This window comes from Triticum aestivum, chromosome 7A, assembly GCF_018294505.1.
Source record: "Triticum aestivum cultivar Chinese Spring chromosome 7A, IWGSC CS RefSeq v2.1, whole genome shotgun sequence".
NCBI classification, from domain to species: domain Eukaryota; kingdom Viridiplantae; phylum Streptophyta; class Magnoliopsida; order Poales; family Poaceae; genus Triticum; species Triticum aestivum.
Window position 1 is genome coordinate 292,318,793 of NC_057812.1, and position 23,080 is coordinate 292,341,872.

At 48.9% G+C, this 23,080-nt stretch overlaps 1 pseudogene; it reads left to right on the forward strand.

Annotated features, from left to right (window-relative positions):
* The first annotated feature begins 6,430 nt into the window (after positions 1 to 6,430).
* On the forward strand, positions 6,431 to 8,787 carry LOC123150464 (uncharacterized; annotated as a pseudogene).
* Positions 8,788 to 23,080: the final 14,293 nt, after the last annotated feature.

A 23,080-nucleotide genomic window follows, 5' to 3' on the forward strand; every position in this document is an offset into this window, starting at 1 on the left:
CAGCAGGGGCTCTGGAAGGTGGTGGCGGCGAGAGTGGTCTGCTCCCGGCACGGATCTAGTGGGCGGGGGGTGTGGGCGTGTCGGGTTGTGCGTCTTGCCCCTGGCGGTGGCGTGCTGGTTGTGTGCAAGCCACCTTTGGCGCCTGCTATACAGCGGGCGGCGCTGGGTGGTGCCGGTGTCCCGTGCGGGTTGCTGCGGTGGGCGTAGTGATGGTGGTGCGATCCTGCAGGGTCCTCATCGTCCCAGATCTGGCGGCATGGTTTCGGTAGGCAGCGCAGGGCGGTGGTGGCGCCATTCCTTCTCCTTGATCCAGACCGTGGGCGTCTTGGATCCAGGACTCGCACTCGGGCGGACCAGTTCAAGGCTCGAGGCGGGTCAAGGGTTCTTACTCTGGGTAGGGATGGTGGGCGCGGTCCGGGTGGTGTCCACGGGCGAGGCCTGCCTCCTTGTGAGCACGGTGCGAGGTGGAGGTGGTCGTGACGTTGCTACTCCGTCGGGTGGATTGGCGATGATGGCCACGAGTGTGGCATCGTGAGTGCTTGCCTGGGCCAATGTCATAGGGATATGGTCGAGGCTTGCTTCGGTGGTGGCCGCTAGCAGGCACTGGATCATGTCCCCATGGCCCACCGGGACTAGTTGGGCACGTAGGTGTGGGGGCTTCCTACCATGGAGGTGCTGACCCAGATCTAGTGCCTGATGTAGGGCGAGGAGTGGATGATGTCCTTTTGCTCCTACCGTGCCTAGTACGTTGTGAAGTGAGCGGATGGTGAGGTTTCGGGCCTTGGATGCCGGGGCGGCGGCCCAGGAAGGCGGTCTGCATGGTTGGCTCTCTGGCGGGCGCCATGGCGACAGTGGTGGCAATCCCCCTCGGTCATGTGGGCGGCGGGCGGGAGCAGTTGGTGGCTTGGGCCGTTCTCTGCCTTTGGCAGTGGCAGCGCCCCGATCCGGATCTAGAGTTTTGTCCTCAGCGTGCTTGTCCTGGAGACCTCCTGGTGGCACAGGGGAGGTATTGAGCGAAAGCTCTGCGCTTTGTCGCGGACGGCGGAGACGCTCGCGGGCGCCGCTTTCTTCTTGAAGACATCGTCATGGTGCTCCTCTTCATGTCCAGGTTCCAGGTGAAAACCTTTATCCGGTGTGGACTCGGCAGCGACTGCGCTCAACGCCATTTTCCCTCATGGGGGCGTCGTCGTGGAGCTTAGGTGTTATAGGATGTAGCGTGGCGTTGTTCTAAGTTCTTCCTGTGCTTTATGTCGGTAGCATAGTCGCGTGTGTCTCGCGTGTTCCGATTTCCTGAGATTGGCATTGTATGAGGGCTACATCACCACCTTGTATCATTCAACGTGTACTTTCTTCGGGTTTTTGCTTTATATATAAAGCAGGGTGAAAGCCTGTTTTGAAAGAGAGAGGTTGGGTGGCTCAAAGATTGCCTAGAAACCAAGAAGTAGAAGACATATTTAAAGTTTGGCATGAATGTTGGAGTAGAATGTTATTTGGCTCAGCATAAGACTTAAAGGTTCTCTCTTAGAAGTGGATATTTGAAATAAAACTCTTCAGTGAACTGGTGGGAACATGGGGTATATATAAGCTAGACTCAGAACTGACCATTACACACTTTTACGTGCAACTTTGAGTCACCAAATGGTCGGCTCGGAGGCTTCAACTGAACTGCAAAGGCGTAACTTTTGTATAGACGTATTTTAAATCTACTCAAATTTTAGTGGCCAAGTTTTAAGCTTTTTCTACCAAGATTGCTTAGGTGTCGATTATTATGGATGAGGTATCGCATTTTATACCCAACAAGTATGGATAGACTAAGTCGACTAGTGAGTGTCTATGGACTCTTTGGCCTACAGCACGATGCACCAAAGACGACACCCGGAGAAGATAAGAAAAGGGACACTATTTCACAGATCAAACTGTGGCGGGAGATACGATCCTTGTAACTATACGAGATCGGATTGTGGGGGATAGCCCAAAGATAACTTCCTAGTTTACTAATAGTAGGATGCCTATATAAGGCATCAAGAGCCCTTTCCAGGTAGGGGATATCCAATCTACCCACAACATGTATGTTGTAAGCTAGTACCAATATACATAAAGCAGGACTAGGGGTATTACCCATCACAAGGGCCTGAACTTGGTTAAACCTCCGACAAACCGTGACTCCTTGCGCCTCCGCGCCACGCAGCTATGCTCCTTTGCATGGTTGAAACGACCGCGCCGTCCCCATCCATGCCAAAGCGTGAGAAAGGTGCACGCCGATGCCGCGCGGGCTTTGCATGGCGGCATGAGGGGAGAACCAGAGCTCTCCAAACGGGCCGGCCCGGCCCGGCATGGTTAGTAAATGGGCCATGCTATGCCGGCCCTCATGCGGGGCACTCAGGCCCAGGATGACCCAACTGCTATTTGGACCGACAGGGCGGCACGCCAAGCACGGTAGGCCCACATGTTGTTTGAACTGCTAGGCTGTTTTTTGGGCCAGTTTTGGTCTACTGGGATGTTCTTTAGGCCATCTATATATAAAAAGTTCCAAATAAAATAAATAAACGGGTCGTGCCGTGTCGGCCCGCGTGCCCAGCCTCCAGGCCCAAGCATGGCCCCTTGCGTGTCGTGCCGTGCTGGCATGCTAACGGGCCGGGTCGGCTAGGACGGCCCAGATGGCCTACTCTCGGGAGGACGAGTGGTGGTGGACGGCGGCTAGGGTTTGGCACCCGGGTGCTCGCGGGGGAGCAACAAGCGGCCTTCGCGTGTGATATGGTACTAGTAACATTTATCAGTGGTGCCATATTAGCCCCCCCCCCCTACACACACACCACTAATGACCATTTTGGTATGCCACTACTAAGCTTTCTTGTACTAGTGGAGTACCTGCTCAAAAGTCCCGCATTTTAAAATTTATCTTTAGGTGACACTGCTTCAGTAACAGTAAAGCTCATCCGCATCCATTCTCTAGTCTGATTGGGTGAGATCATTACCACAGAACAAGACTACCAGACTCTTCTACTTTTTTTCTCAAAAGAGGTAACCCCGGCCTCTGTACCAGACTTTTTTACATGAGGTTAACAACCACGAGCAGCTAAAATAAAGGTAGGAATACCCCGCAAAATGGATATCTTTTATAACACTAAGCTCCCTAGTTTTAAAGAGCCCACATTCAATTGAGGTCTCCAATTGAGATTGGGTCGCCCAATTTTGACCGGGTCAACAATTTCTCAAAGCTTTCTCATTCAATTCTTTTATATTATACACCATGCTCCTTAATTTTTAAGGCCTCACAATTAATTGATGTCTTCAATTTAGAATTGGTTCAACTCAATTTTGACCGGGTCAACAATTGTAAGCTCCCTAAATTTTAAGGCCTCACAATCAATTGAGGCCTCTTATTGGAATTGGTTCACCCGATTTTTGACCAGATCAACAATTTCTCAAAGCTCTCCCGTTCATTTCTTTAATACTATACACTATGCTTCCTAATTTTTAAGGCATCACAATTAATTGATGTGTTCAATTTAGAATTGGGTCACTCGATTTTAACCGGGTCAACAATTTCTCGAGGAGCTCTCTCATTCAATTATTTTAATTCACTATGTTCTCTAATTTTGAAGCTCTTTCATTCGATTGAGGTATTCGATTTTATATTTGGTTTACTATTTTGATCGGGCCAATGATTTTTCAAATCAAACAGTAGCAACTGGCCTATAAAAACATACCAATCTTGCGCACCCTCCCACTACCTAGAAAAAAGGGCACCATCTGATACCGTAGCATCAATATAATACATGCAGGTACCTACATAGAAGTTTCCTCACATAAATGTGGGTTTATTAGTGGATAACACAAAATCACACTGTGAAAGGCCCACCAAATCACCGTGTTATAGAAAAACACTCCATCACCTCCCTACCCCGCCGAACTAAATATTCCATCAATTCGAAAATATAAGGGGTATTAGTTTTTTGGAAAGTTAAATTCCTTTAACTTTGACCAAGTTTAGAGCCAAAAATATCGACATCCACAATATTAAACAAAAATAATATGGAAACCCATTTCATGATGAATCTAATTATACCGGATTTGATATATTTATCTACAAATTTTATCAAAGTTAAAAGGGTTTGATTTTTCAAAAAAGTAATACACATTGCATTTTGAAACAGAGTGGGTATTTTTTTAAGATACTCAACAACCTCAACGGCACAGCAAAGCGCGCCCAACCCTTCTAGTACTTGGAAGATTCTTTATCATCCTCATGAGACTCTGAACCTCGCAGCAATGCTATTATGTTTTAGAGGGAAAGCACGAGGCCATGATTGCAAATACAAAGAATGATATTGATGATCTCTTATCAATTGCAGGATCTGCACTTGTGTTTTTAAAAAGGTCCTGACTTCATATTATTAATGCAGAGTTGCAATGAGTACGTGCACATAAAATATTTCTTTTCTCGTGAGGAGTTCATGCATATAATTGCTGGCCGTGCGGAATCAATATAATGGAGTAGCATGACAGCACGATGCTAATCAATCATAGTTACCTAGATGAACGGATGCACCAAATTCAACTGCAAACTGAATTGACAAGAACGGCACAGGGATGGTCTCGAGATTTGCCGTCGGTAAGGGCCAGCTAGCGATGCCACACAAATGAATAGCACTAACTACCAGGGAGACCATCAGCATGCAAAGTCGCAGCAGCAGCTATTCATCAGAGACAAACAAAAGGTACAGGTTAACTCCAAAGAACTGGGGCACAGGTTTGAGAAACAGCTAACAGTCAAAATCCTGACCAGCACATCAATCTTCAGTTGCCCTCCCTGCTTCAGCAACACTCTCTGGTGCTGCCAGAAGAGTATATTCAATTTTATGCCGTGTGGTCTCGTTCGAATGGTATAGGAATTTATGCTATACATTGGTTTGTGAATTGTCCAAAGACTCGTATCAAATTGCCACTGATTTTTCATCACAAAAGAGAAGAAGAAAGCAGTATCGTCCCTGTCTTCTGGAACCCCAGAAAAATAGGCAACTCTGAATTTCATGGCCTTTTTCTATTCGCTAGCAGTTAACCTAACAGTTGCCTATTTTTCTGGGGTTCCAGAACAGGGACGATACTGCTTTCTTCTTCTCTTTTGTGATGAAAAATGAGTGGCAATTTGGTGCGAGTCTTTGGACAATTCACAAACCAATGTAGTATGTCTCTCAAACCCAAAGCAAACAAGCAAAGCAGATACCATTCACATCGCATTCTACGTTTGCCCCTGAGGTGAAGAGAGTCAACTTATGCTTCCACCAGCAAGCAAGCACCAACCACCAATCTCACTAGTTATCCATCATTTCATTGCATGCTCGTCGATCTCATCATCTTGATCTCCTGGAATTAAACTGCACGCATGTGCTCGTGCACAGCTGCAGATCGTCACTGCCAGCAGTGGCTGAGATTAGTTAGAGACATGCCAGGCAGCGTCACAGGCTTTCATCTCACAATTATAGATGCACCTTGTCAGATCAAGCTCATTCCACGGGAATTCGTAGAACAAAATAATCAATCACCCAAATTGTAGCCATTCAATTCCAGTTTTTCTACTGATAAAGGGTCACTTCCCAGTCTCACTATCTCAACGCCCGTGGGGACTTGACTGAGTTTCACCCAAGTAAAACAGAGAAAAGATCAACTAAATGTCAAACATATCACCACAGTAGTAGAACGTCACCTCGAACAAAAACAGGATGTCTGAACGTTTCAATCAGGAATTCAGTTTAAGTTCTTTTAGGGAAAATCTAATTCATCCAGACCAGTTTTCTTATTGGATGTTAAGAGCTACAATAGGATTCCCAATCAAAGAACTATTTGAGAACTCTGAGAACTTTTTTTTTGACAGAATACACACCGATGCAAAGCTACTATATTAACATTCCTAATCAAATAACTATTTGATCATGCACGTATGACGAGAACAAAAAATAATCGAGTAAACTGCCGTGCCTTTCCTTGCTGCCAATGACATAGGACAAGAGAACGTGATAGGCCTAGGTAGGAGCACCCAATGCACCCTGAGGATGCAAAGGATCACATGTGGAAGTTATAGCACTAGTGGGAACATACCAGCGATGCTCACCAGACAAACACAACGTGTTGTGTTGGAGCCCAATGGTGAAGTCAACTGCTCCTCCACCACCAATCTCATGATCTGGATCTGGATCTGACATCAAACTGCACGCTCATGCAGATGAGTTTGCTGCCCATAGTGGAGACATGACATGGTTATCATAAATTCAAGCAAAGGCGAATAGTTGGAGATTCTACTTACACTGATCAGACATACAAAAGAAAAATCAGCTTGTTGTGGAGGTGAGTGGCAGCGGCACAGCACCCCCATCAGTGATGAGATTCTTCCTGTCTACAAGGCCAGCCGTTGCATGGCTTGTGCTTATATAGAGAGGCAAACCATACGGGTTAAGCACCATTGAAGCAAAATTTCTTTTCTCTGAATCTCTCTTCCATTTACAGATTCATAGAAAGCACGCCACACCATCCCCCATTCCAGCCATGGCTAGCCAGCAAAACTTCTTTTCTCTGAAGGCGAACATCTCTTCACCTTCTGCTACCATTGATACAATGTTTGATGGCTTCAGGAGGTGTGTACGTGACTACGTGTGTACAATAGTATCGAGGAGATCATATGCAGCCAAATTATCCTTTGCCAGAGCAACAAAGGTAAACTGTGAAGCTCGAGCTCGAGCACTCTCTTGCACTGATCAACATCTGCAATGCCATCCCAGAGAGCTTTTCTAAGCTCAAGACAAGCAGTCGGAAAATTACATTGGCTCTCAGGCCAAGATACAGTCCTTCATCAGTATGACCAGGATGGGGCCAAAACAGTGGAAGAAGATCAAGAAGAAATCTCCTTCAGCTGACAAGGAGAGTTGCAGGGCGCTCAAACTGTTGGCTGGAGCAAGAGAGGTCGTTGCTTCAATGCTTCAGTCATCCACGCCTTCCCTACTGAAGCAAATTGTCATGCCGAGTTATAACAAGTGGTATCTTGTCTCCAAGAAGTTCCCCAAGAAAAGACTTCCATGCAACAAGGAGCAATTACTGAAACTGGAGTTTCGAGGGCAGTGCTTAGACTTTGTTGAGCAGATTGATCCCGAGCAGAGTTTCTTTTCTGAATGATACATTGCCTATGGTTCACTGTGATTCGCACCCACCTTTTAGAGCGTCAGTTTACTGTTTATGCTGCTGATAGTGTCTTCAAGAAAAAACAACTTTGGAGCATTTAACTCAGACGAATCTTCAGAAAATACAGTTACTCAGAAATGCTCATCAACAAGTCTCTACAAGATGGCCATGTTATTCAGATGCCATGTGTTGCTCAGAAACAAGCAAAGGATCCTTGTGTAGTGGATCTTGCTATCCATGGCCAAATCAAGCCAACTCGAATATCCAAGGTTGAGCAAGCAAGTAGCATGTGTTGTGCAACACACCACACCTATTCAATTCAGTAAATGTATAATAACTAGATAACAGGTATGCACCAACCCATACTCGGTTAGTACACCATACAAAATATTTAGAACACACAATTTTGTCAAGATCCACCAATAGAGTAAACCTTCCGGTTGATTCTTGTCGCCAAGTAATGGAACATGACAATGTGATATCTCATTGGAAGAATAGCTACTGCACTAAAGAATTTGAACTACACATGGGCTAAGATTCCAAATGTTGCACCAGATCTCACAAACTTGGTATACAAAACTGTGGAGATGAGTTGGCATGATTCCTTGTGTCTACCATTCGAATGGCACTGTATCATACAGTTCCTCTGTATAAATAGGCCTCAGAAGAAGGCTAAACACATCAAACCGAAAGGTGCTCTCTCATTCTCATATCTTCAAACCTCAAGTACTCAACACAGAGGAAAGAGTCTTAGCAACAGATATGGCTTGCCATCTTAGATCAGTTAGTTTGCCTTCTAGGCCTCACACCAAGGTTGAAGAGGAGCTGCACAGCCTAGAGGCAAGCATCTCTTCACCCTCCATGACCATCGAGACTATCTCCGATGGTTTGAGGAGGCTTGGAGACATCTACAGCACCATTGAAGAGATCATGTGCCTTCCTAGCAACCAAATTTGCTCTTCCCAGCAAAGGAAGATGTTGGAAGGTGAAACCGAGTGCTCCCTTGAGCTACTAGATCTCTGCAATGCTATGTATGAGGACTTCACCGAGTTGAAGGCCATTATCCAAGATCTGTAAGTGGCGACCAGAAAAGGAGATGACACCGTTGTTCAGGTCAAGATCCAGTCTTACACCCGCCTGGTGAAGAAGGCGAAGAAACATTTCAAGAAGGCCGCGAAGAAGGTTACATCCGACAAGGAGGACTGCAGGATGGTCAGGCTGTTGAGCGAGGCTAGGGAGATCACCACCTCTCTCCTCGAGTCAACAGTACACCTCTTGTCCAAGCAAATCGCAGTGCCAAAATGGTCTCTCGTCTCCAAAGCATTCCAGAAGAAGAACTCGGTTGTTTGCAAGGAGGAGCAGTTGCAGGTCCTAGAGTGCAGTGTTGGAGATCTTGAGGCTGGAGCAGGAATTCTGTTCCGGAGATTGGTCCAGAGCAGAGTTACTCTCCTAAACATCCTTAGCTCATAGATACACTCAACATCAGCTACTCTTGCACTATGCGATTGGCTTCCACCTTTTAAAGGATTGCTGATCTTTCCCAGTGTGTGTGTATATGTAGAATTGTACAGAATACTTCATACAGAAAGGAAACAAAAGTTTTGATCGATCTCATACTGTGAATTCAACCTTTGCATGTTTCTGAGATTCCGCACTGGTCCATAACTACCTGCTTGTTTGTACCTTGTATATTATAATGTGGCCACGTAGCCTCACACCTGCTTAATCTCATGATTTTGGTTTAGCATCTTTCACTGACATGACAGGTCCAAACTACAAGGCAAGCTTGCAAATGGATAACATCCTGCGTTGTTTTGTTTGCACCCAGCATTAAAAACACAATTACAATGATAGCGATTCCAACTTCAAATTTTTTGTTGGCAAGGCTGTGGTGGTTGCAAAACTATTTGAAAACTTTCTGGAATCCTCGTGTACTTCTAATGATACTCAGTACTGGCATCCATATCACTTGAGCACACACATGATAGTGCATTATGTCGTGGCTGCGCACTACCTTCATTACTGACACCAGCCAAATAAGTTAATTGAGCGAGAAATTACATGCAAAGCACATGAATTTTAAAGCTGAGCGAGAGGATTTGGAATAACATGATAAGATGCAAATTTTGATGACTCAATAATTCTGCATTGCCTCATATAATCATTCGTCATCACAGGCAGTACAACCCAGCTAGGTCACAAGGCATGGCAGCAGACACTACAAAGAACTAAGAGCTAACTAGATGCATACCACGGTGGGAGCTCTGGTGGCGGACGAGGCATCCTAACATAAGCTTGGTGGGGGGTGCCGGTGGTGGTTGGTGATGACGCGCCGGCGCTGTTTCATTTTCTCCAACTTTCCAACCTTTTTTTTCTTACAGAACTTTCCAGCTTTTGATGCCCTCTCAGACAGCAAAGGCTTTTTTTAGGATATGCTTCTTTTTGTGAAGGTAGGTCTACCTGCTTTCGTGTGGGCTGGTTCGGCTAGGCCGCGTTAACTTCGAGCCAGTTACATTCCAATTTTTGGGAGGTTTGTGAGCTCGGGGTGGTCTGTCTTGGCACATATAGTCATGTGAACACTATTGAAATTACCTTGGATTTTATAGTTTTCAAGATTCGCTCGTATTCTTAAGTTTACATTACATCAATTTTGATTTTCAATGTTGTAGTTTCATCATAATCACTAGTTATTGGTCACCCTTTACAGAGGTTATCCCACGACACATTTAGTGCTGACATGTGGCGTAATGCATGTTCAGCATGTGTTGCCATCACGTTGTTTTGGCACGATTTCTTCGAACCTACCAGAGGATGTGTAAGATCGTTTGGAGTGTAGAGCGGGTGAATAGACTAACAGAAGTAACTACCTAAGGTTTAATTACCGAAGCGGGCTGCCTTCTCCCCAAGAAAAATTTAGGGTTTCCTTGCCTCCCGTCAGCGCCGCCGTCGGTCCGCCTCGTCTCCGGGGGCCTTAGAGCCATGGCAGCGCGGTAGATCTCAGCCCTTGCTGGCAGGAGGGCTCTATTTTCAGTTGTGTCTTCGCGTTTTGTTAGGGTTTACGTCCTGCTCAGGAAGACGAGATGGCGGCAGCTCCCTGAAGGTGAAATAAGGTTCTCTCGCCTAGCCCCTGTCCGATGGTGCGTCTAGCATCGTCAGTGGGCGTGTGGAGGTGTGTCTCCGGTGGATCTGTCCTTGGTGGATTTGCTCGGATCTGATCGTAGTTCGTCTACATTCATGTGTTTTCAGGTTGGATCCTTCCGATCTACGCTACTCTTCAACGGTAGTGGTTGTTGTTCTGCTGTGCTGGTCCTATGGGGCCTTAGCATGATGACTTCCCGACTGTCTACTACAACAAGTTTTGCCCTGCTCCAGCGTGGGAGGGGCAATGACGGCAGTGCACCTTCGGCTCGCTTCAGTGCTTATAGTTGTCGCTAGGTGGTATATGGATTTGGATGTAATTTTTATTACTTCTGGTATTCGTTGTGCTGCCATGATTGAAGATGAATAGATCGAAAGTTTCCATGCAAAAAAAGAAGTAACCACCTAAAAATCGAGTCAATTTTAATCTTCACAAATTTAAAGCTTAGCTAAAGGATGCCTAAAAACACCATACACATGCAGTTCTAAAAAAGGAGTAAAGTGTGGAAGCAAAACTTGCATGTAAGGTAAGAGAGTTTGAGAGAGATCGCAAACCTTGATTGTTTCCAAGATTGGCGCTATCATACGCTGCGCTGGTGGAGGTTCAAATCACAAAGGTTCAAAGAATACATACCACAAAGGTGAAAGTCTCGGTAGGTTCGCCCACCAAGGACCCACAAAGTGCTTACCAACCTATACCACCATGGCTTATGAACCACCACAGTCAAGCCTCACTTGAGATAGATGTTTACGCAGTAAGCGATCTCCAAGCCCTCACAAACTTCTTGGTTCATTCACACCTTGAAGGCTTTTCAAGCACACCTAGCTGATCTAGGAGGCACACACTCTCCAAAAGTGACAAGATATAGTTTCTTGGTGTTGAATCCCTTATTTGTGCTTCAAAAGATAATCTCGCGCCAGTGGTGGTCAGTGCCGACGCGCCAACACTGTTTCTTTTTCTCTAACTTCGAACATTTTTTTCTTAGCAGAACTTTTCGTCTTTCGATGCCCTCTTGGATGGTAAAGGATTTTTTTAGGATAGGCTTCTTTTTGTGAAGGTAGGTGAAAGCACATTTGCTCCCTTGATGGTTTTGGTAATTCATGTTAACATACATATTGTTGGACTAATATTTTCATCTAGTATGTTTTAGAAAAGTTCAACATTGGCATGGCAAGGACATAAGATTGTGGACCCCTTCAAAATATTAAGGACATCTATTGGGACAAGCTTCAAGACTCTACATTTTTGGTTAAGTGATCCAAGATCACATTGAGTCCATAAGAAAGACAATACTATTAAAAGAGGATGAGTTTTCGATCATGACTCGATTGCTCAAGTGCTTGAAGATATTGCTCCAAAAACCCTCAACCACCTTCTCCAAATCCTATCTGTCCAAACCCTAAAAGCCCAACTCGGTCCCACCGAATCTCCACATCCGGACCCACCGAGTTGATCCTAGATAGAGCCACAGCCAAGCCCTAACAAATCGGTTTCACCGAGATGACGATCGGTCTCACCGAGTTGCACCGACCAAGTTTCTATAACCCTCTCACACCATTTCAGAATTACTGAGTTGGTTCGATCAGAATTACCGAGATGGGGTCTTGCTTAGGTCATCGCACATCGGTCTCACCGAGACGCCTAACGTTCAAATCTTTTACACAGGTCGGTCTCACCGAGATTTCATTTCGGTGTCACCCAGTTGAGTCAAAAGGTTGTAACAGTTGGATTCTTGGTGAAGGCTATTTATACCCCTCCACTCTCACTTACTCTTTGGGAGAGCCATCAGAACGAAACTACACTTCCACCATTCATTTTCTAAGAGAGAACCACCTACACATGTGTTGAGATCAAGAGATTCCAATCCAACCATTTGAACCTTGATTTCTAGCCTCCCCAATTTGCTTTCCACTCCAATCCTTCTCCTACCCAAGCCAAATCTTTGAGAGAGTGATTGAGTGTTGAGGAGACTGTCTTTTGAAGCACAAGAGCAAGGAGTTCATCATCAACAACAACATCTACCTTTTGAAGAGTGGTGTCTCCTAGATTGATTAGGTGTCACTTGGGAGCCATCAAGATCTTGTGGAGTTGAACCAAGGAGTTTGTAAGCGCAAGGAGATCGCCAACTTCATGAAGATCTACCCCGAGTGAGGCTAGTCCTTCGTGGACGTAAGCCGTGGTGGAATAGACAAGGTTGCTTCTTCTTGGACCCATCATGGGTGAAGCCCTCAGTGGACTCGCGCAGCCATTACCCTTCGTGGGTTGAAGTCTCCATCAACATGGACGTACGATAGCACCACCTATTGGAACAACGCCAAAAACCACCATGTCTTCATTGCTTTTGATCTTCCCATCTCTACCCCTTTACTTCCACACAATTTCATGTTGTATTCTTTCCGCTGCCCTATCTCTAGATATGCATGTGTAGGAAGTATTGGTTATATCTTAACTAGTGCCAAAATCTGCCTAAACTTCAAGAAAACTAAAAAGTGCACCTTTGGTTCAATAAGTGTCTATTCAGCCCCCCCCTCTAGACCTATCTTCTTGATCCTACAGTAGGGGTACCTGCTTTCGTTTGGGCTAGTTCAACTAGGTCCTGTTAACTTCGGGCAAGTATACATACCTTCCAATTTTTGGCAGGTCCATGTGTGAGCTCGGGGTGGTCTAGCTTGGCCCATATAGTCATGCGAAGCACTTTATTGAATTTCCTTGGTTTTTATAGTTTTCAAGATTAGTTCGTTTTCTTAAGTTTAAATTACATCAATTTTGGTTTTGAATGTCGCAGTTTCATCACAATCACTAGTTAGCGGTTATCCTTTACACAGGTTATCTCATGCCACATTTAGGGGTGACATGTGGTGTAACACATGTTCAACACATGTTGCCATCACGTTGTATTGGTGCGATTTTTTCAAACCTATCAGAGGATGTGTAAGATCGTTTGGAGTCTATAGGGGTTGAATAGACTAACATAAGTAACCACCTAAAATCTAGTCAATTTAAATCTTCACAAATTTCAAGCTTAGCTAAAGGATGCTTAAGAACACGATACACATGCAAATCTATGAAAGAGTAAGCAAAAGGTCCAAGTAAGGTAAGAGAGTTTGGGGGAGAGATCCCAAACCCTGATTGTTCCCGAGGTTACGATGGTTGGCGCTATCATACTCAATGTTGGGGGAGGTGCAAATCACAATGGTTCTAAGACGACATACCACAAAGGTGAAAGTCTCAGTAGCATCGTCCACCAAGGACCCACAAAGCGCTTACCAACCTATACCACCATGGCTTATAAACCACCATGGTCAAGCCTCACTCGAGATAGGTGTTTAGGAGGTAGGCGATCTCCTAGCCCTGACAAACTTCTTGGTTCATTTACACATTGAAGGCTCCGAACATACCTAGCCAATCTAGGAGATGCACACCCTCCAAAAGTAACAAGATACAGTTACTTCATGATGAATCTCTTGCTCGTGCTTCAAAAGATAATGTCCTCCATGCTCAAACCCTCATGGGGTGAAGCCTTGGACTGAAGAGGTTGGGTGGCTGAAAGATTGGCTTGCAACCAAGAAGTAGAAGACATATTTAAAGGTTTGGCACGAATGTTGGAGCAGCATATTATTTGGCTCAGCATAAGACTTGAAGGTTCTCTCTTAGAAGTGGATATTTGAAATCAAACTCTTCAATGAACTAGTGGAATATTATTTAGCTCGACATAAGTCTCAGAAATCTAACCATTACACAGTTTTCCATACAATTTTGAGTCACTAAATGGTCAGCTCGGAGGCTTCATCTGAGCTGCAAAGAGGTAACTTTTGTATAGACATATAAAAAATCTAGTCAAATTTTAGTGGTCATGTTTTAAACTTTTCTGCCAAGGTTGCTTAGGTGTCGATGATTATGGATGAGATATCACAGGGAAATACCCTACAAGTGTGGATAGACTAAGTCGAGTAGAGAGTGCCTATGGACTCTCTAGGCCACAGCATGATGCAAGAAAGAAGACACTCAGGGGAGATAAGAAAAGGGGCACTATTTCTCGGATCAGACTCTTGCGGGAGATATGTTCCATGTAACTATACAAGACCGGATCGTCGGGGATAGCCCGAAGATAGTTTCCTAGTTTACTAATATGAGGATGCCTATATAAGGCCTGTGGAGTCCTTTCAAGGTAGGGGATATCCAATCTACCAACAACATGTAAGTTGTAAGCTCGTATCAATATACACAAAGTAGGACTAGGGGCTCTTACCCATCGCAAGGACCTGAACCTGGGTAAAACCACGAACAAACCGTGACCCCTTGTACCTCCGTGTTGCGCGGATCTACTCCTTTGCATGGTTTTCGCACTTGTGTCACTGATTGAAACTGTTCGGAAATTCCTAATGAATTTTAGTAGGCAACAGAAGGTTGGCAAGTGCTCTTTAGTGAGATTGAAGGTTCAACTCGGTGAGACTAAAATTCTAGGATTTAGGACAACAACTATATGAGTGATCGCTCGGTGACTCCGATGTATATGGGTTCGGTGAGTCCGAGTTGCATGTTTGGTTTGTGATAGTCGAATAATGTGAAATGATGTGAGGCTTATGGAGTTTGATTTTTAAGCACTTGAGCAAGAGACTCATCACAACCTCGTCCCCTTTTGATAGTGTTGGCATACCTATGGACTCAATGTGATTTTGGATCACTCAAATATAAAATGGAGTCTTAAAGCTTGATCCAACACATGTCCTTAGCATTTTGAGGGGTCCATTTTCACTTCCCATCGTTGTACCTAAATTGAACTTTCCTGAACTATTCTTTTGAATAGGCATTAGTTCAATGAGATATATGTTGTTTCGAATTACCAGAACGACTCGGGGATTAGATGCATCCTAAGCAAGACACGCGTCGGGTTGGGCAGGAGATGGCTCGCCGGCAGTGGCGTGAGGCACACGTCAGGCCTTTGTGAGGTGCATCTCACCAAGGGGATTGTTGGATTTTTTTTAACTGGGAATGGCATGTGGGTCCCACATGTCATAACGGTCAACATAGCGGTGCAGAACAAGACTTTGTGCCACATCGGCTCTGACAGGTGGGCCATATATGTCATAACCACCATCAGTTTGAACTCATACAGTTATTAACTTTAACTTGTAGTTTTTAGCAAAAAAAAAGGTGAAATAGGTTCGATTATGTCAATATTTGTAAAGTGGTAGTTTTGGGGAAGGTTGCTTGAATCGTGGTAGTTTTTTGTAATTTACTCGATTAGGTGAGATCATTACACAGAACAAGACTACAAGACTCTTCTACTTTTTTTAAGAAAAGAAGTAGCCCCGGCATCTATACCAGACTCTTTTACTCGAGGTTAACGATAAACACAAGTAATTAAAAATAAAGGTAAGATTTCCCCGCAAAATGGATATACTTGGAAGATACTTTACCGTCCTCATCAGACTCTGAATCTCACAACAATGTTATTATGTTTTCCAGGGAAAGCACGAGGCCATGGTTACAAATACAAAGTGACCGAAAATCTCCCCCTCCCTCCCTCGTCGCCCCCGTGTGGCGACTGGGAGGAATCCCTAGATCTCGCGACCGGGACTCTGTCCTCCCTCGCCGCCAGAGGGCGTGGTCGGGCAAAGCCCAGTTTGGGCCGCCGCCGGCGGGGCTTCCTCGTCTCCTTGCTCGGAGGGGCTAGCGCCAACGAGCCGAGACACCGCGTGGGCATGGGACGCGGCGGCTGGCCGACAGAGTGATGGGAGCGGGGCTGGTTGGTGCGCGACGGGCTGCGAGGCGGCGGGGCGTGCTCGGGGGCTCAATGCGGCAGTCTCGGCCGGATCTGGCCGGGTGGGCGGTGCAAGACGCGGGCGGCTAGGGCTGCGGGCAGCTGCCTCGACCGGGGCCATCTCGGCTGGCCGAGGTGGTGGCGCAGTGGCGAAGGTTCGACCCTCTCCTCCTGCCTCATGAGGCGCTCGGTTCTGCGGTTGGAGGCACGCCCGGCGGGTGTGCACGACGGCTTGACGCGTCTCGTCCTTGGATGGCCTCGGGGACAGGGGCGCTCCGAGGAGATGGCACGGGTGCCTATGTGGGTCTTGCTATCACCGAGGATGGTGACGGCGGCCCGGACCCAGTTTGAGAAATGGCAAGGTGGTTGCGGCTTGGCCGACAGCTGCCGGTGGCCTTCCCCTCGCCCGCTCCGGCCGGCTGACTCCCGTACTTGCCCAAAGGTAGCGTTTTGCCGACAGCAGCGCCGGTGAACCATGGTGCGGATGGTGGGGCGGTCTTGGATTCCAAGGCAGGAGCTCTGGTAGTGGCAGCGCGGGCTCGTGGGCGAAGCCCGTGGCTCAGGTGTTGCCCGGTGGCCATGGTCGTGTGGGTGGCATGGTGGTCGGGGGGTGACGCTCGGTGGCGGTGGTACGGCGCTTGTGTTGTATGCCAGGGTGAAAACCTATTTGTCTTCGGGCAGACCGGCGGCGGCGATTTTCGTCCCCTTCTTGAAGGCGCCGGCGCGGCTCTCATCGCCATCCGCGTTGCTCCAGCGAAAACCCTGATCCTTGGATCAGGCGGTTGTGGCATTCCGATACCGTGACCTTCCGGAAGGCGCCGCCTTGGAGCTCACGATTCGACGTATGTGGCTTCGTCTCCTCACGGTGGCGTGTTCACGGTTAAGGACCCCGGTAGCTCTTGTAGTGGTAGGGGGTGGTGTTGCAACACTCGGCTCCTATGTATCCTGCCTTCGGTGTGTGTGTGGGTTGGGGTGGCAGGTGTTTGTATCGGGTGGTCAATGGTCGTTGCTTTATATATAAAGCGGGGCGAAATCCTTTTCGGTAAATACAAAGTAGGTTATTGATGATCTCTATCGATTGCAGAATCTACACTCGTGTTTTTAAAAAGGTTTTTTTAGAACGTAGACGCTAGATGCGTCCGGCTTTAAATTAATAAAGCCCACAACATAGGCAGCGTACCAGGTGAACCACGTCTTACAAACAAAAGCCCTCAGGCCGAAATGAATAGAAAGGTTATGGGATTCTCAGCCAGACGGCCGCGAGCGAATACAGGGCCATTGGCCAAATGACAGAGCAACCAGGCTCGCGGAAAAACAAAAGGGGCTACTCCACTAGGTAGTAGCCGCCGGCTCCCTAGCCATCACGTAGACTTGCTGAAGACGAACTTGAGCGTGCTTCATCGTCTCAGCATCTTTGCGCCTCCCCAACGGACTCCACTGCTGAAGAAACAAGTTGCATTTAAAGATCACATTAGCCGGATGTGGCGAAAAAATCCTTTCAATAGTTAGCCTATTCCGGGTCAGCCAAAGAGCCCAGAGAAGTGCCCTTGCACAGCTCCACATCACTCGTTTGCCTTGCCCCTAAACCGAATCGAGCAGGCCGGCTAGTTCGTTGGAGGACTGGGGGTCCCACGAAACTCCTACCGCTTCACGCACCGCACTCCAGGCGAACCTAGCTAGGGGGCAGTTGAAGAATACATGGTTGGCATCCTCGGGTGAACCACAAAGAGCGCATGGGCCGAAACCGGGTCGTGACGTTTAGCCACATTCACAGACGTTGGTAATCTATTGCGGAACATTTGCCAAAGGAAAACTTTGACTTTGAGAGGGATACGCGCCTTCCAAAGGCCCCTAGCCACCAACTGTCTCGGCCCTTGGCACAGTTTGTAGTATAAGGACTTGACCGTGAATTTGCCGGATCCAGTAAGGGACCACGAAACGGAATCCGGTCCGGTGGACAGCGCGTATGAGCTCACAGAGTCGAGCATAACCGCGAGATTCGCCCTCTCTTGGTTATTGAGCTCACGACGGAAGTTAACAGTCGGAGGGGAAGAGGCCAGCGCATCCGCCACCATCTGGCTCGGGTTTACGGCTATGGCGTATAGGTCCTGATATTCTTGCCAGAGTGGTTGTGAGCCCATCCAACAATCTAACCAGAACCGAGTTGAACAACCGTTGCCGACGGCAAACTTTGCCCCCATGGCAAAGGCCGGTTTAATAGATTGGATATCATTCCCGAAAGGTGATCCCCTCGCGGCCCCTTCAAAAAAATTCCCATTGGGGAAGTATTTGGCACGAAGGAGGTCCGCCGACAAACCGGTCGCCCCTTGCGACAGTTTCCAGATCCATTTGCACATGAGTGCGATATTTAGGAGTCTGGTGTTGGTAATCCCAAGGCCTCCTTGGGCTGGCAAACAGTCGCCCATTTAACCATGTGGTATTAGCGTTTCGGGCCCGTTCCTTCCCAAAATAAACGAGAACGCGGCGTGTCCATTTTGGCATGGACCCCTTCAGCTAGAAGGAAGAGGACCATGGCAAACATGGGCAGCGAGGATAGACTCGAGTTAGTGAGCACCAGACGCGCTGCCGATGCTAGGAATTTGCCACGCCATGGGCACACCCGTCCCCCTACCTTGGCACATAGTGGTTCCCACTCGTTTGTCGTTAGCCGTTTGGTAGCTAAGGGCAGACCTAAGTAGGTAAAAGGGAACTTCCTTACTTTGCAATTGAGCAAGTCCACAATGCGCTGCCCCTCGGCAGGCTCCACCCCCATGGAAAGAACTTCGCATTTATGGAAGTTGATTTTCAGCCCTGACATGAGCTCAAAGTTGAGCAAGATGGCTTTGATCGTAGCAATGCTACGATGGTCAGGCTGAAAAAGTAGCAGCGTGTCGTCCACGTACTGCAAATGAGAAACTCCCCCTGGGATGAGGTGTCCCACCACCCCTTTTATGTGGCCAGCCTCAGTCGCTTTACAAAGCATAGTCGCCAAAGCATGGACCACAAAGTTAAACAAAATCGGGGACATGGGGTCGCCCTGCCGTAGTCCATGTCTGTTATGGAAGAAGTGCCCTACTTCCCCGGTGACCGAGATCGCAGTTTGGCCGCCCAAGACAAGCTGCATCACTCGGTGAACCCAAATTGCCGAAAATCCCGACTAAGGAGGTCTTGACGCAAGAAATCCCAATTTACTTGGTCGAAGGCCTTCTCAAAGTCAAGTTTTAGCAGGATGGCCGGTTCTTTAGTGCGCCTGAGCTCGTGTAAAATTTCCTGTAACGCTAGCGGTCCCTCCAAAATGTTACGGCCCCATATAAAGGCGGACTATGTGCGGCTAATCATACGGTGAGCAATCGGGACGTGGTAAGTCGTTCATGCCTTGGCGCAGATCTTAAAAGGCACGTTGATGAGCGCTATTGGTCTAAATTGGCGAATATTGTCGGCCCTGGCCACTTTGGGGATCAGCGAGAGAATACCAAAGTTTAGGCGAGCGATGTCTACTATCCCGCGCATAAAGCCATTGCAAACCTCGAAAATGGGTCCTCGAAGCAATGGCCAAAAGTGCTTGAACATTGCCACCAGCCACCCGTCTGGGCCCGGTGCCGTATCCGTTTTCATACTCATAAGCGCATCATCGATTTCTTTTGGGAGGAACGCAAGCCCTAGCAATTCCTTCTCACTATCCAAAACAAGCTGAGAAGGCGCCCATACACCTTCGAGAAGGCCAGCCCTCTGGTCCTCCCCAGCCCCCATCAATTGGGTGTAAAACTCGTATACGTGCTGCATAATATCCACTTGGCGCAGCAGCAGCCCCTGCTGTGATTGCAACCGCATGATCACGCACTTCCGCTTCCTACCGTTTGCGTAGGCATGGAAGTAATTAGTATTGTCGTCCCCCTTCAGTGTCCACTTAAGACCACCACAGCGTCGCCAGTACTCCTCTTCCGCGCGAAACAAAGCCTCGACTTGCCCTTCCAGAGCATAGCGGTGCGCCCACTCCTGCTCTGAGAAGGCCCTGGCATCCGCCTGGGAATCTAGATGTGCAATCTCTTCGACAAGGCTCGCGCGGACCAGCTTGTCATGACGGTCTTGGTTCGCTCCCAAACCCTTGAGGCTAGCGCGAAGGCGACCCCCTCCCGCATATCAGAACTCCATAGGCCCACATTGAGGCCCTATCTGGCGCACACAGTTCGTCCATTTGTCCCTAAAAATGGCGTCGAACCCTGGGATCTCAAACCAGCCATCTCGAAGAAGAAACGAGGGTTGCGATGGATCCGGTCCTCCCCTAAGGACAAAACTAAGGGGACGTGATCAGACCGATTCGAGTCTCGGCGATCAGCGAGCTGAGAGGGAAGAGCACCTCCCAATCGAGCGAAACAAACACTCGATCCAGCACTGACCGCACCGGAGCAAGCTGCTTGTTCGTCCATGTGTATCTAGCACCTGATCTGGCCACTTCCCTAAGGGCCATAGAGGCGATTGCGTTGTTAAACAAGGCCACCCGAGGCCAGTTGATATTATTGTTGTTTTGTCTGCACCCGAGCGGATCAAGTTGAAATCACCCCCTACCACCACCGGGGTCGCGGTTGCGGTGACCGCGTGAACCTTAGCTTGGAGTTCTCACAAGAACTCCACCGAGCGCAAGTGATCGGCAGGGCCGTAGACCTGGATCACCTCCAACTCCCGCATGGACGCATGAATGCGGATACAAGCGGCAAGAAAAAAGGTGCCCGCATCCCAGGAGAGAACCTCATAGATGGAAACACTAAAACCTAAAAGAAGGCCGCCCGAGTGGCCGGTCGCAGGGACGTGATGCCAAACGAAACGCTCCAGCGGGTCTATAGCTAACAAATCATGGTAACGGAACTCCACTTTGATCGTTTCCTACAAACCTACTACATCAATGTCCTCTTTAGCTGGGTGTGACGCCCCTCGTGGGTGAAGCCACGGATATTCCAGAACAAAGCACACATCTAGATGATACGATTGCAAAGACGGATACCCCTGGAGGATATCGCCTTGGCCAAACGCCTCACCTTGCCGCGGCAAGGAGAGGGAGGGGAGGCAACCCCTGTTGCCTGTTCCACCTCATCGGGCCGGACCACGAGTGCAGCCCCTGCCTCTGTTGCACTCTGGTCTTCATGTGTTGCAGCCGCTGCCGCCAGCGCAGCCTGTGCCACCTCCTTGGCGCGGATCAGCTCGCCCTCCCCCCCCACACACAGGAAGGGTCAACACCGCTCTCCTCCAAAACCTTACTCAAGTGATCATCAGAAAAAGAATCGAGGACCGTGAAGCGAGGGGGGGTTACCTGAGATCTCCAGGTTCTTCTGACCTTGAAGCAGTTGGGCGCGCTGAAGTGATGGCATGTTTCCCTTGGGGGTCTTGGAGGGAGAACTGGCCCGCGTTGGAGCCGCCAGCACCGCCTTGGAGCGCTTGGCCTTGGGGATGGCCGCCGTCTTGGAGGTCTCCTGGAGCAGCTATTCGTCGAGAGGTTGGGCAGTGGGGGCCGCCAGCGCCATGACCGTCTGGCGCGTGGTAGCCGGCGCCCCCAGGTGCTCCATGGGCCTGACCGCCTTGGGGCTTACCTTGCAGAACGTCGGCTTCTTAGCTTGCCGCACTGAGCCGCTCTGACTGTTGCTGCGCCCACCCGACGTCGGAGACCGTGCCGAGGGCAGCAGAGAAGCACTGGCAGACAGCACCAACGAGGTGCGGTCGGCCCCCGGCACCGCCATGTCATACGAGGTCGAGAGCCCCTTCTCCTGCGTTGGCACGAGCAGCGAGGTCACCGATCCCATGTTTGAGCCGTATTGGTTGGGGATCGACACCTCCATGCCATCGGACAGCACCAGCAGCTCCACCCCAGCCACCAGATCGCCCTACCGAGGCGGATCCGCCGCCAGGCCCGAACCCTGATGCCGAGCTTGTCCCAGGCCGCAGTATCAATGGAATCATCCTCCATACTTGCATCTTGATCCTTGTCCCGGCCCTGATCCTTGTCGTCATTGTTGTCTGGGCCCTTGCCATGGTTGGGGGAAGGGGCGGAGGGAGAGCAGGGGCCGCCTGACGAGGTTGTGCAAGCTCTGACTCTAGCTTGATGTTGAAGCCAACACCATTGAACCAAATCTGCACTGAGCCCCGCAGCTTGGCCGGGTTGCGACACGCAAAGCGCATGTGCACCAGCCCAGAGCAGATCAGGGACAACTCATCAACCACCACGGGCCTCCCAATCATCGTGGTAGCCGCCATCAGCTGATCGGTCCTCTTCTGCTTGGGCGGCAACCCCCACAGTTTGACCCATACCTCTGGCAAGGACTCGCCTTTGGGTTCGTCGAGGAGAGCGTCGCGTATGTCCACCGTAATGTTGTTGATGGAAAGGTAGAGCTTGCCGCTGCGAGTAGCCATCTGCAGCATGGTCGAGTCGGGGAACACCACCGAGTACGTGTCGTCGTCGATCTGCATCACTTGCCAGTCCCAAGCGCCTTCGAACAGGTGCGGCAGTTACACCTCCAGGAGCGCCTTTGAGAGCTTGCCCGGAGCCGCGGACAGAATGGCCATGTTGGCCCCAAGCATGCCCTGTGGCTCCTCGTCCGCGTCCTCAGCAAACTGCAGGCAGAAGAAGCCCTCCCCGGGAATGGCATGGCCCATGGTTTGGAGCAGCAAGGGCTTCCAATGGGAGGGGCAGTGGATGGAAGCATGGCCCTCTAGGCTGCAGACCACGCACAACGGCTTGAACTTGCAGGTGTTCTGGAAATGTCCGGTGCGCCCACACTTGAAATATTCCGGGCCGTCCGCCTCCTCCACTGGAATAGGTTCGGCCGCTGTGCCCTTGGAGGAGGAAGGCCCCCACCGGCAGCTGCGCGAGGGGCTGCTTGGAGGCCGCCGCCCCCATGGACTTGTGCTTCTTCTTCTGCTTGGCGTAGGGGCCGCCGACGCAGTCACTGCAGAAAGGATGGTGCATCTCCTTGCGCTTGAGCTCAAGCCCACACTTCTTGTGCTCCTCCTTCTTG